General features: G+C 35.0%; 1 protein-coding gene across 1 annotated transcript in view; it reads right to left on the bottom strand.

Moving 5' to 3' along the window:
* UNC13C (unc-13 homolog C (C. elegans)) overlaps positions 1-11,785 on the bottom strand; it is a 912,374-nt gene that overhangs the window by 240,264 nt on the left and 660,325 nt on the right. The window lies entirely within an intron of this gene.

Here is an 11,785-nt window from a genome sequence, read left to right as displayed (position 1 = left end):
ACTGGGTCTCTTTCCATTCCAGATAAAACTGAAAATTGCCTTTTCCATCTTCTTGAAGAATGAAATTAATATTTGTATTGAGATTGCATTGAAATTGAAGATTGCCTTTGGTAGAATTGTCATATTCCCAATATTGAGTCTTCCTATCCATAAGCATGGTATATTCTCCCATTTATCCAGGTTTCTCTGTTTCTTGTAGTAATGTTTTATAATTTTCTTTGAATAAATGTTTTGTGTTTCTAGTTAGATTTACTCCCAAGTATTCAATCTTGTGGTTAGCTATTGTGAAGGATATTGTTCTCCTTAGCTCTAGTTCTGTATTCTCTTTATAACTGTAGAGAAATTAAAATAATTTTTGTATGTTGATCTTGTATCCTGTCACTTTGCTGAATCAGTCAACTATGTCCAGTACTTTTCTCCCTGATAAAATTTAGGGTTTTCTAAGTACACTATCATATTATCTGCATATAGAGATAATTTTACTGCCTAACTGCCAATTTGGATACGTCTTATTTCCTTCTCTTGTCTTATTGCCATCACTAAATCCCAATACAATATTGAATAGGAGAGGTGATAGTGGGCTTATGGATTTACATATATATTTTTTTACTATGATGAAGAAGTTATTTCTAAGACTTTTTTGTGATTCTTCTTCTATCAACTGTTTATATTCTTTGCAATTATTTTCTTTTCCAAGTTAATTTTTCTAATAGAAGTTGTATACACACATATGGAGCCAAATTCTCACTTCCAATGAAATAATTAAAAAAATGCAAATATACAAACTAATCAAATTTAAACTGTTCTGCTGAAGGGAAAGTAGGAAGAGATTTTCCTCCTAAAGCCATTAATAAAATGTATTTCCAGACACAGAGGGTCAGAAGAAATATTCTGAAATGAAGTTATATGAAAAGTTATGAAGAAGATGTAAATGACAGAAGAACAAAGAATGGAAGCCATAAATAAATACTCCAGAGACAGGAAGCCAGAAGAAATATATCAATGTAGAAGAATATGAACAACTATAGAAGAAATTAAAGACAGTGGAAGAAAGAATTAAAACTATAGGTAAAAGAGTACAAGAACTTAGAAAATCATTACAAAATAGAGAGGGTACCACCAACATTGTATAGTATTGGAAGTAACAGAAATGCATGAAAATGTTATACAGAACAACAAGACTCAAATGTCAGAAGTTCCCAATGGAGGGACAAAAAGGCAGAACAGAGAGTCAGTGTTCTAGAAGTCAAAAATCTCAATGGGAACATATAATAATAAAAAACAGTTTGTAAATTGCACAGGGAAATACTGTTTATCTTTCTCCAGCAGAACAGTTGGTGAATTTGAACCGAGTATCTTGGAGTTGTTAGTGCAACTCTATACCAATTAAGCCACCAGAGCTCCCTAATTGCTCATTTGAAAGTAGCAACGTACCTATACATAAGTGACATTTTCATAAAGAATTAGGTGGCTTTTCTATTCAAAGTCATTTGGATTTAATATTCTCACTAATGGGGTTCTAATAAACACTTTTGCATCTGGGACACATTCACTTAGCATAGGAAGCTTTGCATTTTGTCAGATCACATGCAGCAGAAGAGAAGCAATTTGTGAAGCCAGACACACAGGAAGAAATTCACAGGAAAGATATTCCCCCCTCCCCCTCAAATCTTGTATGTTATGTTGGTGTGTAAAGAACTGGTGAGAGGAGACAAGAAATTACTTTTTTCTTAAAAAAAAAAAAAAAAGAAATTACCTTTTGTTTTTACTAGTTTATTTACAAAATTCTAATACAAATTCTAACAAATTCTTTCAATTTCCTTAAACCCCCCCAACCCATCAAATTGTACAATCTAATGATCAATCCCCTCTTTTGCTGCACATCCACATCCCTCTGCTTCCAGCCTCTCCCACCCCTCCTGGATCCTTATACTCATTCTACAATAATAATAGTGTTATACAATATTTATCCTTGTGGGGCTGAAACTACTTCTAAGTGAGAAATGACAGAGCTTTGATTCTGCAAGTGAAGAATATCTAAGACGGCTGTGATCAGAGTGTGGGCATCAAAGCCAATTGATAATGTGGGGAAAATAATGGTTTTCGAGGAAGGCTTAATTATTGAAGAGGTTGTGGAAGCCTAGATGTAGTTCTCTACCAAGTGCCCTCCTGGAAGGCTAATTACAACTCACAGGTATATAAACAGTTCGAACTGAGAAAATAACCCAATATAAGCTGGAGAACGTGTGGCCTAGTGGCTAGAAGCTGTGCAGCAATCCTAAAGATACATGGTTCAAAACTATCAGTTGCTCCACTGGAGAAGGATGGACAATCTCCTCTCATGTGATTAAATGACTCTGAAAACCCACCAGAGAGTTAGCTCTGGGTTGGTTCCAACTTGACGGTACATAACAACAATATAAGCTAGGTGGAAGGAGAGGCAATTAACAAATCTGAGTTGATGAGACATTGTAATTAATTAATTACATCAATAATAAAATAAAGAAGAAAAAAGCAGAGAAATTGTACTAATATATCAAACACTAGGGCCTTGAGGGAAAAGGACATAAATGTTGTTTCCTGTTACTGTCAGGCTCCATCAAGTCCAGTATGACTCAGAGTGACCCTATGAACAACAGATGTGAATCCTGTCCTTTCCCTGAGACACCTAAGTCCATTGCTATAGTCACTGTCTTCCTTTTTTCACTGACCATCAATCTTTCCAAGGATGTTACCCTCTTCCAAGTAGGTGTCATCAAATGGACTCCATCAGTATAACATGTTAGAATGCTACCAAAACATCAGACTTTAAAATCTACCAGCTATTCAATGGGGGCAAGATGGACAGTTTCCTTGTGTAAGGGTATAGCCTCAGAAGCCTGATGGAGGGTTGCAATGAGTCAACTTGCCTTGGTGGGAGTGAGAAGGTTTTATGCACAACAGAATGAAAGACTGACCTTATGCCCTTCTGACAACTACATAATCTTTACATGTATTCAATGCTTATACCCCTAGCATTTCAGAGATAGGAAGAAGATTCTGGAACCACAAAAGCAGAAAATTAGAAGAACTCCTTGAGATGATTAAAGTAGAAGAGTCAACCAACACTTAAAATTAAGTAGTTTAAAATGTATTATGTTTAGTAAGTAGGATGCCATGGAAACAACAGAGTTAAACATTTACAATATCATACTCATATAGCATTTTCTACTAGAAGAAAAGCAAACAGATGGACATCTTATTTTAATCTCCTTCAATACAGCTTAGAGGCAGAATCAAAGACTATAGGAGACTTACTAAAGGAAATGCATTGAGATTAGGGTGATTTAGTTACAATCTTTATGCAGCTTAAATTTTCTGTCTGACCCTAGCTGCTAGGTGGGTGGTTAGACCTGGAACAGTTGATCTGAACTGGGCTAGTAATATGGCCAGTTTTTGCTTGTGTGTTTGTAGAGCCTGCAGGCTTTCCTTAGGAGCATCTCCATATTTGTAATAGAAGTAAACTGTTACTTTACTAAAATGTATTTTACCCTATTTCCTCCTAAGGATTTCTAGTGGCAGAGTGTGCAACATATCTGGCAATTATTCCAAAAAGTCCACAATTTGAATCTATAAGCAATTGAAAAAATAATGAGTTGTTTCTCTTTAAGACCACACTGGATCCCCCCAGACTCATCATCATCAACTAGAGAATTTTTTAAATTTTAGATGATCAAGTAAGAAGTAGAGGATAATTCTTGCTCTTGGTTGTCACTGAGTTGACTACGAATCATAGTGACACCATAAACAGATCTGAACCTTCTCTCTGCTGAGCCATCTTCACCATCTCTAATACGCTCAAGTCCACTGATAGAGCCATTGTGATAATCTATCTTCTGGAGAACTACCTTCTTTCTCTGATCTTGTTTTTAGATGCCATCAAGTTGACTATGACTCATAATGACCCTATATGAACAACAGATCTGAACCTTGCCCTATCATGTGACACCCTCATTACCTCTGATACTCTTGAGCCCATTGATGCAGTCATTGTGTCAATTCATCTTGTTCAGTGTCTTCCTCTCTTATGCTGACCTTCCATATTTTCAAGTATGATAACTTTTTTTCTAGGAATGGCACACCTTAATATGCCTCCAAGGAGTAGCCTGATTTCATTTTCTCCAAGATATATTTGTTTCCTCTTTGGGCACTCCATGAGATATACAGTAGCCTTAGTCAACACTACAACTAAAGGAAAGTAATTCTCAGTCATATTCTTTCTTTGTTCAACTTTTAGATGCATAGCAAATAAGTGAAAAGATCATGACTTGGATCATCTGCAAAATGTCTTTAAACTGACATTGTTACTCTATCCTTTTGGAGAAGTCCTTCACAGTACATTTTCCCAAAGCAACACATCTTTTCCTTTTTTAATTGCTTTAACAGAAGGGTGTTGACTGTGAATCCAAGTAAGACAAAGTTACTGAGAACATCTATATCTCCATCTAACATGATGTTGCATATGGGTCCATTGGTGAAAGCTTTTGTTTTCTTGTCATTGAGGTGTTATTAACATTGAAGGCGGTAGTCTTTGATTTTCTGAAGTGTTTCAAGCCATTTTCATTTTCATCATCAAGGTTGTGTCATCTATAAAATATAAGTTTTTGGTAAGTCTCCTCCAATCCTGATGCCACATCTTCTTTACACAGTCCAGTTTCTCAAATTATTTGCATAGCATAGGAGGAATGTATTAGGAAATTATCATCATATATTCAAAATGTAACAACATCTTGAGTTGTTGTTAAGTAGATTACTCAAAACCCATTTTGGTTTTTATTTGTAATTCCATGAGTTTCAAGATATGACTTGAATTATTATTTTAAAAAGTAAAGTATGATAGAAATAATACTGCATGAATTTTATGGAAGGTCCAAAAAGCCTGAGCTGAACCTCAAGTTCAACCATATAAGCTACTAAAGTTCATGTTTACAGGGGGGCAGAACTGAACTGACTTCTCTCCATCTGATATCTTAACCTGAGATGATTCTCCTCTAAAAGCTCTCCTATAATTAAATTTCACAATGGTCCACCTTCTGGAACACAACCCAACTTGAAGAAATGGAATCTCTGGGAACCCAGGAAGCAAATACACTAGATAGATTCCAAGAAAGGAAGGGCTATAATGTGCACAATCAAATCAGTCATAAATGAGATTCAGAATTTATGAAAAGAGAACCAAATGTTTTGAGAATTACAAGTTTTATAGATTTTGGAGCATCTGTTCAGTGAGTTTCTCTGCAGCTTATGTAATAGATGCAACAATAATATTTAGATGCTGCTGAATATGTATGCCTAACTTGCCAGCTGGAAAACCTTTCATGACTAAAATATCATGAGCATAATCAAACTGCTAAAGATGGGCATGCATTTCCTATTCTGGGACTTTCTAGGGGCCTGCCAAAGCAAAAATAGTAAAGGCAAAGTGGTGATCATTGAGAGTAAATCTCCAAGGGGAAGCCAATTTTACAAGGGAGAAGAAATAGTTTTGTTTCCAAACATAAACCACATAATCTCATTATAGGCAGTCAACAGAGAACTCTAAATTCTGTATCTCATAGACAATTTCCTTATATTGACAGAGTCAATTTTTTAAAACCAGTGGTTTAAAAGAAAATATTTTCTCATACACTGATGACTTTTTAAAATTTCCATTAATAAATACTTCCTTCTCACTTTTAACTGGTGAATTTCTGCTTGTCTTTGTAAAATTACTTCAGTATATCACCAAATATCCTCTCAAATGTTTTGCTAACAAATACCACAGTTACTATATATTTAATCAACATCTGTTTCCATGACCAGAATATAAATTCTACAAAGGCAGTGATTTTATCACTTTGTGCTTCCAATTATGTAGTACTCAATGGCTGAGACAGAATGGACATTTAAGCGTTAGCTTATTAAGCAGTCAAATGAAAGAATCCAATTTTTATGGGTGTTAGAAATGTATTTAGATATATAAAGAAGATCTGTGGAGTAGAGATTACTAACGATTTTATAGAATAACTATTTGGAGTTTTCAAATATTATAGTTATGGAAGCCATATGGTTTGCAATCTCTAAGACTGTGCCATTTAAAATATGTTGTTCCACTTTATAAAGAAGTGTACTCTTGTCAGTCCATGTGTCTCATTATTTTGAAAATATAGGAAATAGTTATATTTAGAAAATATAGTCACTCTAACTATAGAATATTCTGAATTCCACAAAATACTGCTTCAGCAAAAAGTTTAATTTGCAGAACATAAAAGTAAAAACCTTAAAATTTACTTCCTCTGTTGTAATCAATTCATTTTACATAGATTGCCGCTCAGACTTTAAGTACATCTGTTACTTGAAATGTGCATCTTAAAAGGATGGTGCAACAGAATGAAAATTCATGTAATCAAACTTTTTAAGTTTAAAATAAATACACCCAGATGGTTGTACATTTTAATATGGTGCCATCCACTGAAATGATGTGACACTGCATGTTAGACATGCCCAACCATTCTAGAAATAGGGTATTATTTTAAGAGATACTATGAAGATTAGAATCTGCAGGAGAAGGATCTCTTCCCATGTGATCATTGACTCTGAAAACCCACTGGAGGGTAAGAAATGGATCGGTTCTGACTTGATGGTACAAAACAACAACAACATGAAGAATAGATATCTTCTGGAGGGGGGGAAATTCTAGGATTCTGGAAAATAAAACTGAAAACTGTGTCATTACCTCTATTAGAGAAAATCTAGGATTTAAAAATTCCAATTATCCAAGGTAAAATGTTCATGTCATAAAGCTGAATGGGATTAGCTTTATATATTACTTTTCTTGGGTGTACAATGCATTAAGTATTCAGCAAAATAAATTCCCAAACCCAGGACTCCACCAGCAATAATTATCCTCCATGTGCATTCTTGAATAGTAAAATAATAAATTACTCGTTATTTATAAAGGATGTGGGAAGCAAAAAAGTGTTACTGTTAACTGCTTTGGGTATAATAATCTCATATTCAGGTTTTGTCCAAAGAGAATTTACAACATGGTTCATATCTGAAATTTCCTCTGGGAACACATATGGGTTAACTTGGATTGGTAAACGGGGAAAAATCTGTCCTAACGCACATACCAACTGTTCCCTCTGTTACATTAGCTATTGAATTTCATTGCCAAATTCCAGAGCTCTCAATAGAATAAATGAATGAAAGAATTCCATTGTCCAGCTGGCTCATTCAGGTTATTAAATTTGAGAGACAATATTCATTGTAGTTATCAATCTCAGAGACTCTCCCTTCTATGAAGTGAAACACAATGTGATTTAAATCCCATAAAATAGTTTAATTCAGATTAAACTGAAATACCCATCAAAACTCTTTTAAGCATAATTACATAGGAAATACGTGCTAACAAGTTATTTAAGCTGTGTTGATTTCAATTCTATTAATTATGTTTAATACTAATTTACCTCTAAGAAATTTAATAAACTAGTGTGATCAATAAGATCACATGCTAAGGTATTTAATTAATAACACTGTGATCAATAAGCACATATTTTAAAATATCTAAACATAGTAACGAGGCTGCCACACATCGGCATCACCGGGTCACAGATCTCTTCCAGCTGATTAGCCAAGTTGCTGTCTTATAAATGTCTTAGTGTGGCCTGGACTGCTTTCCTGACCAGAGCACTAAACCATCATCCCTTCACCCCCTGACCCCATGCCTAATGCCCCAGCCACCACCTGAAAGACACCCCTCTGAAGCCCCTTTGAATTGCTTCAGGAGCACTAATATCACAGGTAAAGGCACTTCCTTAAACCTACCAAAGCCTGAGTCCCTTGAGCTGCAGGGCTTTTGGTCTCACCTAATGGCTGCAGTTACCTCACAAAGAAGGCTGATAATTCACAGACCATATCTCTCCCCAACTGAAACAAGTCTTCCCTTGAGTCAAAGGATCAGAGAAAAACTCACAGGGTAGCTGCCCCAACCTGATCTGGAGCAGTGAATTCCTGAGCCAAAGTTATCAGACTAAGAAGCTGCTAAGGCCTCAGGCAGAAAAACACTCTATCACAGAAATTATATGGAATAAGCATTGCTACACACCCTACACAAACCCAAAACAAGGTGTTACCCCAAAAGGTTACACAGTATCAATGGATTTCCTGAAAAGTCTGATGAACTTCTGATACAGAATTCAAAAGAACGATGATTGAATATTTTCACTGGGTGAAAGACAAACTCAAAGAATTGAAGGACTCTGTAAGAAAAAAACCAAGAAAACTTAAAAAAAAATCCAAGACAGTGCAGATAAAACAAAGGAGGCATTAGAGGCTCTGGAAAAACAAGAAACATTTCAGACATGTTGCAATCTAGAATATGAGAACCAATGTTTCAGATAAAGGCAACATGTTGGAGGGACATATGAGAAGAATTGATGAGATGGAACACAAACCAGAACTAGAACAAAAAGCAGGAATCAAAAAGGAAGGGAAAAGAAGAAAGCCCAAGAATAATGTGGGACACCATCAAGAGGAATAACATGTGCATAAGCAGGAGTGGCATCCACTTCCTAAACAACATGCCTCCAGAAACTCTATGAACTGGGATAAATGTCAATAGATGTAGAGGGGCTTCGGGCCTTTTGTTCATAGGGTCACTATGAGTCATGCTCGACTTGAAGGCAATCAACAACAACAACAACAAAGAATCCCAGACAGGAAGAAGTGAAGGCACCAAGAAAGTTGTGAAAGAATTACTAGAAGACAGCTTTCCAGGCATAATGAAGAATGATAGAATATATATTCAAGAAGCTCAGCAAAAAACATCTAGAATAGACCCCAAAAGAAAAACACCAAGGCGTATGTATCATAGTAAAATTTGCCATAACCAAAGATGATAAAATTCTGAAAACAGCTAGTGAGAAACAAAGAGCAAATAAGATTAAGTGCTGATTTCTCAGTAGAAAAAAATGCAAGCAAGATGACAGTGGAATGACTTACATTGGACACTCAAATAATACAACTGTCAACCCAGAATACTGTACTTAGCAAAACTGTTCATCAAATATGAAAGAGAAATCAAGATATTTTCAGAAATGAAGAACATAAGGAAGTTTGTAAAAACAAATATGGCATTGCAGGAAATATGGAGAGAAATCCTTACAGAAATGCCAAAGAAAGCAAGATGGACCAAAGTAACCAGCAAAAGCACCAAAAAGAACTCAACAAAATGATAGCAATAAAACCTTGCCTCTTAATAATTGCACTGAATGTGAATGTTTTAAATGCACTGTTAAAGAGAAAAAGAATAGCAGATTGGATAACAAAGAAAATCCATCAATATGCTGTCTATAAGAGACACACTCGAAAAGAAAAAGATAAAAACAACCACTAAAAATAAAATGGTGGATGTCCTCCAGGGTCACTCATTTTGTATATTTTATGAGTTCCTTGTTTTTCAGTGTAGCATAGTATTCCATTGTGTGAATAGACCACAGCTTCTCTGTTCATTCATTTGTTGATGAGCATTTGGGTTGCTTCCATCGCTTTGCTATTGTGAACAATGCAGCAATAAACATGGGTGAGTATATGTCTGTTTAGGTGGCAGTTCTGGTTTCATTAGGGTATATTCCCAGTAGTGAATTGCTGGGTCAAATGGTATTTCTCTTTCCAACTTTTTGAGAAAGCACCATAAGGCCTTTCATAGTGATTGCACCATTTTACAGTCCCACCAACGGTAAATAAGGGTTCCAATTTCTGCACAACCTTGCCAACATTTATTGTTTGATGCTTTGATCAACTTTGCTATTGTTACTGGAGTGACATGATATCTCTCTTAGAGCTAGTACTTTCAAAAATTAATTCGTGTGTTCGTTTGCCATGCTGAGTGAAATATCTGAAATATCTCAGTCACAAAAGGACAAATAATGCATAATGTCACTGTTATAAAACAGGACTGATATGGGGGATTGGGAGGAAACTAAGAGGGGATAAAGAGCACTGCATTGAAATAGATGAGGGAAGGAACTGTCTTATTTGCATGACACTATTATAGAATAAGATGTGCATAGCAAACTGGAATGAGGGTGGGGAGAGGAAGGAAATTGTGCAAAAATGAAATAATCTTTTTAAAGAGAAAAGTGAACTGGGACAGGTAGGGAAAAATGTGCAAAAATGAATGAAGAGAAATCCAAGCTTTCCGTAAACTTTTGCTAAAATGTCAAACAAAAAATTTAAAAATCATGGGAAAAATAACAAAAGGATGTAAAAAAGATATCAAGCAAATGGCAACCAGAAAAAAAGCAGGAGTAGAGATACTAATTCCTGATAAAAAAAATAGATTTCAGTGCAAAAACCTATCACAAAGGACAAGGGAGGTCACTATATAATGCTTCAAGGGTCAAAAGAACAAGAGGACGTGACCATTAAAAACACCTATGCAACAAATGATGTTGTTGTTATTATGTGCCATCAGTTGTCACATAGTGATCCTATGTACAACACCTGTGAAGGCTGCCCTGGCCTGTGACAGTCTCACTGACTCTGACATACCCACCTTCATTGCCCTAGTTACTGTATTAATCCATTTCATCTGGGGTCTTCCACCCCTGCACTGTCCCTCTATTCTGAGCATGAGAGAACTGCAAAACACACAAAGCAAACATTAACAGAACTGAAAAAAAGAAATAGACAACACCATAAGAGTAGTAGGAGACCACTCTGAAGAAAAGATAGAATTACCAAAAGAAATTCAACAAAGATGCTAAAAATTAAACCACACAATAAACCAACTCAGTCTCAAAGATATATACACACTAATGCATCCCCCCAAAAGTGAAGTATACCTTCTTCTCCAATGTGTATGAAACATTCTAGAGAAGAGATTACATTTTAGGTAACAAGGCAAGCATCAATAAGTTAAAAAACACAGAAATAATACAGAACATCTTCTTAAATCACATGCTACAAAACCACAAATTAATAAGAAGAGGATAATGGAGCGGGGAAAATACACACCCCTACATGTAGAAGCTGAACAACACTTTGTACATGAGTGAGTAATAGAAGAAATAAAAAATGGAATTGAAAAGTTTCTTGAAATAAATGACAATGAAAACATAACTTACCAAAACCTCTGGTAACAGCCACAGTAGCAATTAGAGATCAAGTTATAGCAATAAGCTAATATATCATAAGGGAACAAAACAAATGACAATTGATTCTTTAACCCAACATCTCAAACAAATTGAAAAAGAAGAGCAAGAAAACCCAATACCTCTAAAAAAACTGAAATTATAAAACTTAGGGCAGATATAAACAGAAAACAGAAAAAAGAATTGAAACCATCAACAAAACTAGGAATTGGTTCTTTGAAAAGGTCAATAAAAATCAAATCACTAGCAAAACTAACAAAGGAAAAGAAAGATAAGACACAAATAATCTGAATAAGAGATAAAAGGGGCAATGTTACAACAGAACCAATTAAATAATAATTAAACGGTACATAGCAACAACAACATCAAAGACATTCACTCTAAATATACTAAATAATAAATATACTATTACTATTAAATTAGAGAATGATTCATGGTAAAATTTAAAGTATGTGTGAATGTGAGGTATGCTCTAAAATTGAAATGACAATTAATTATACATTGTTAATATACTTAGGCTTTCAAATTGTCATATTATTTTGTAATAAAGTATTATAGTGACAAGTATAAATTACAATATATTACATGCCTTTTGTTTCTTTTGCCATAAA

Source organism: Elephantulus edwardii, unplaced genomic scaffold (assembly GCF_000299155.1).
Source record: "Elephantulus edwardii isolate Elephantulus edwardi_28Jun2011 unplaced genomic scaffold, EleEdw1.0 scaffold00225, whole genome shotgun sequence".
Taxonomy (NCBI): Eukaryota; Metazoa; Chordata; class Mammalia; order Macroscelidea; family Macroscelididae; genus Elephantulus; species Elephantulus edwardii.
This window is presented reverse-complemented; position numbering and strand designations above follow the sequence as displayed.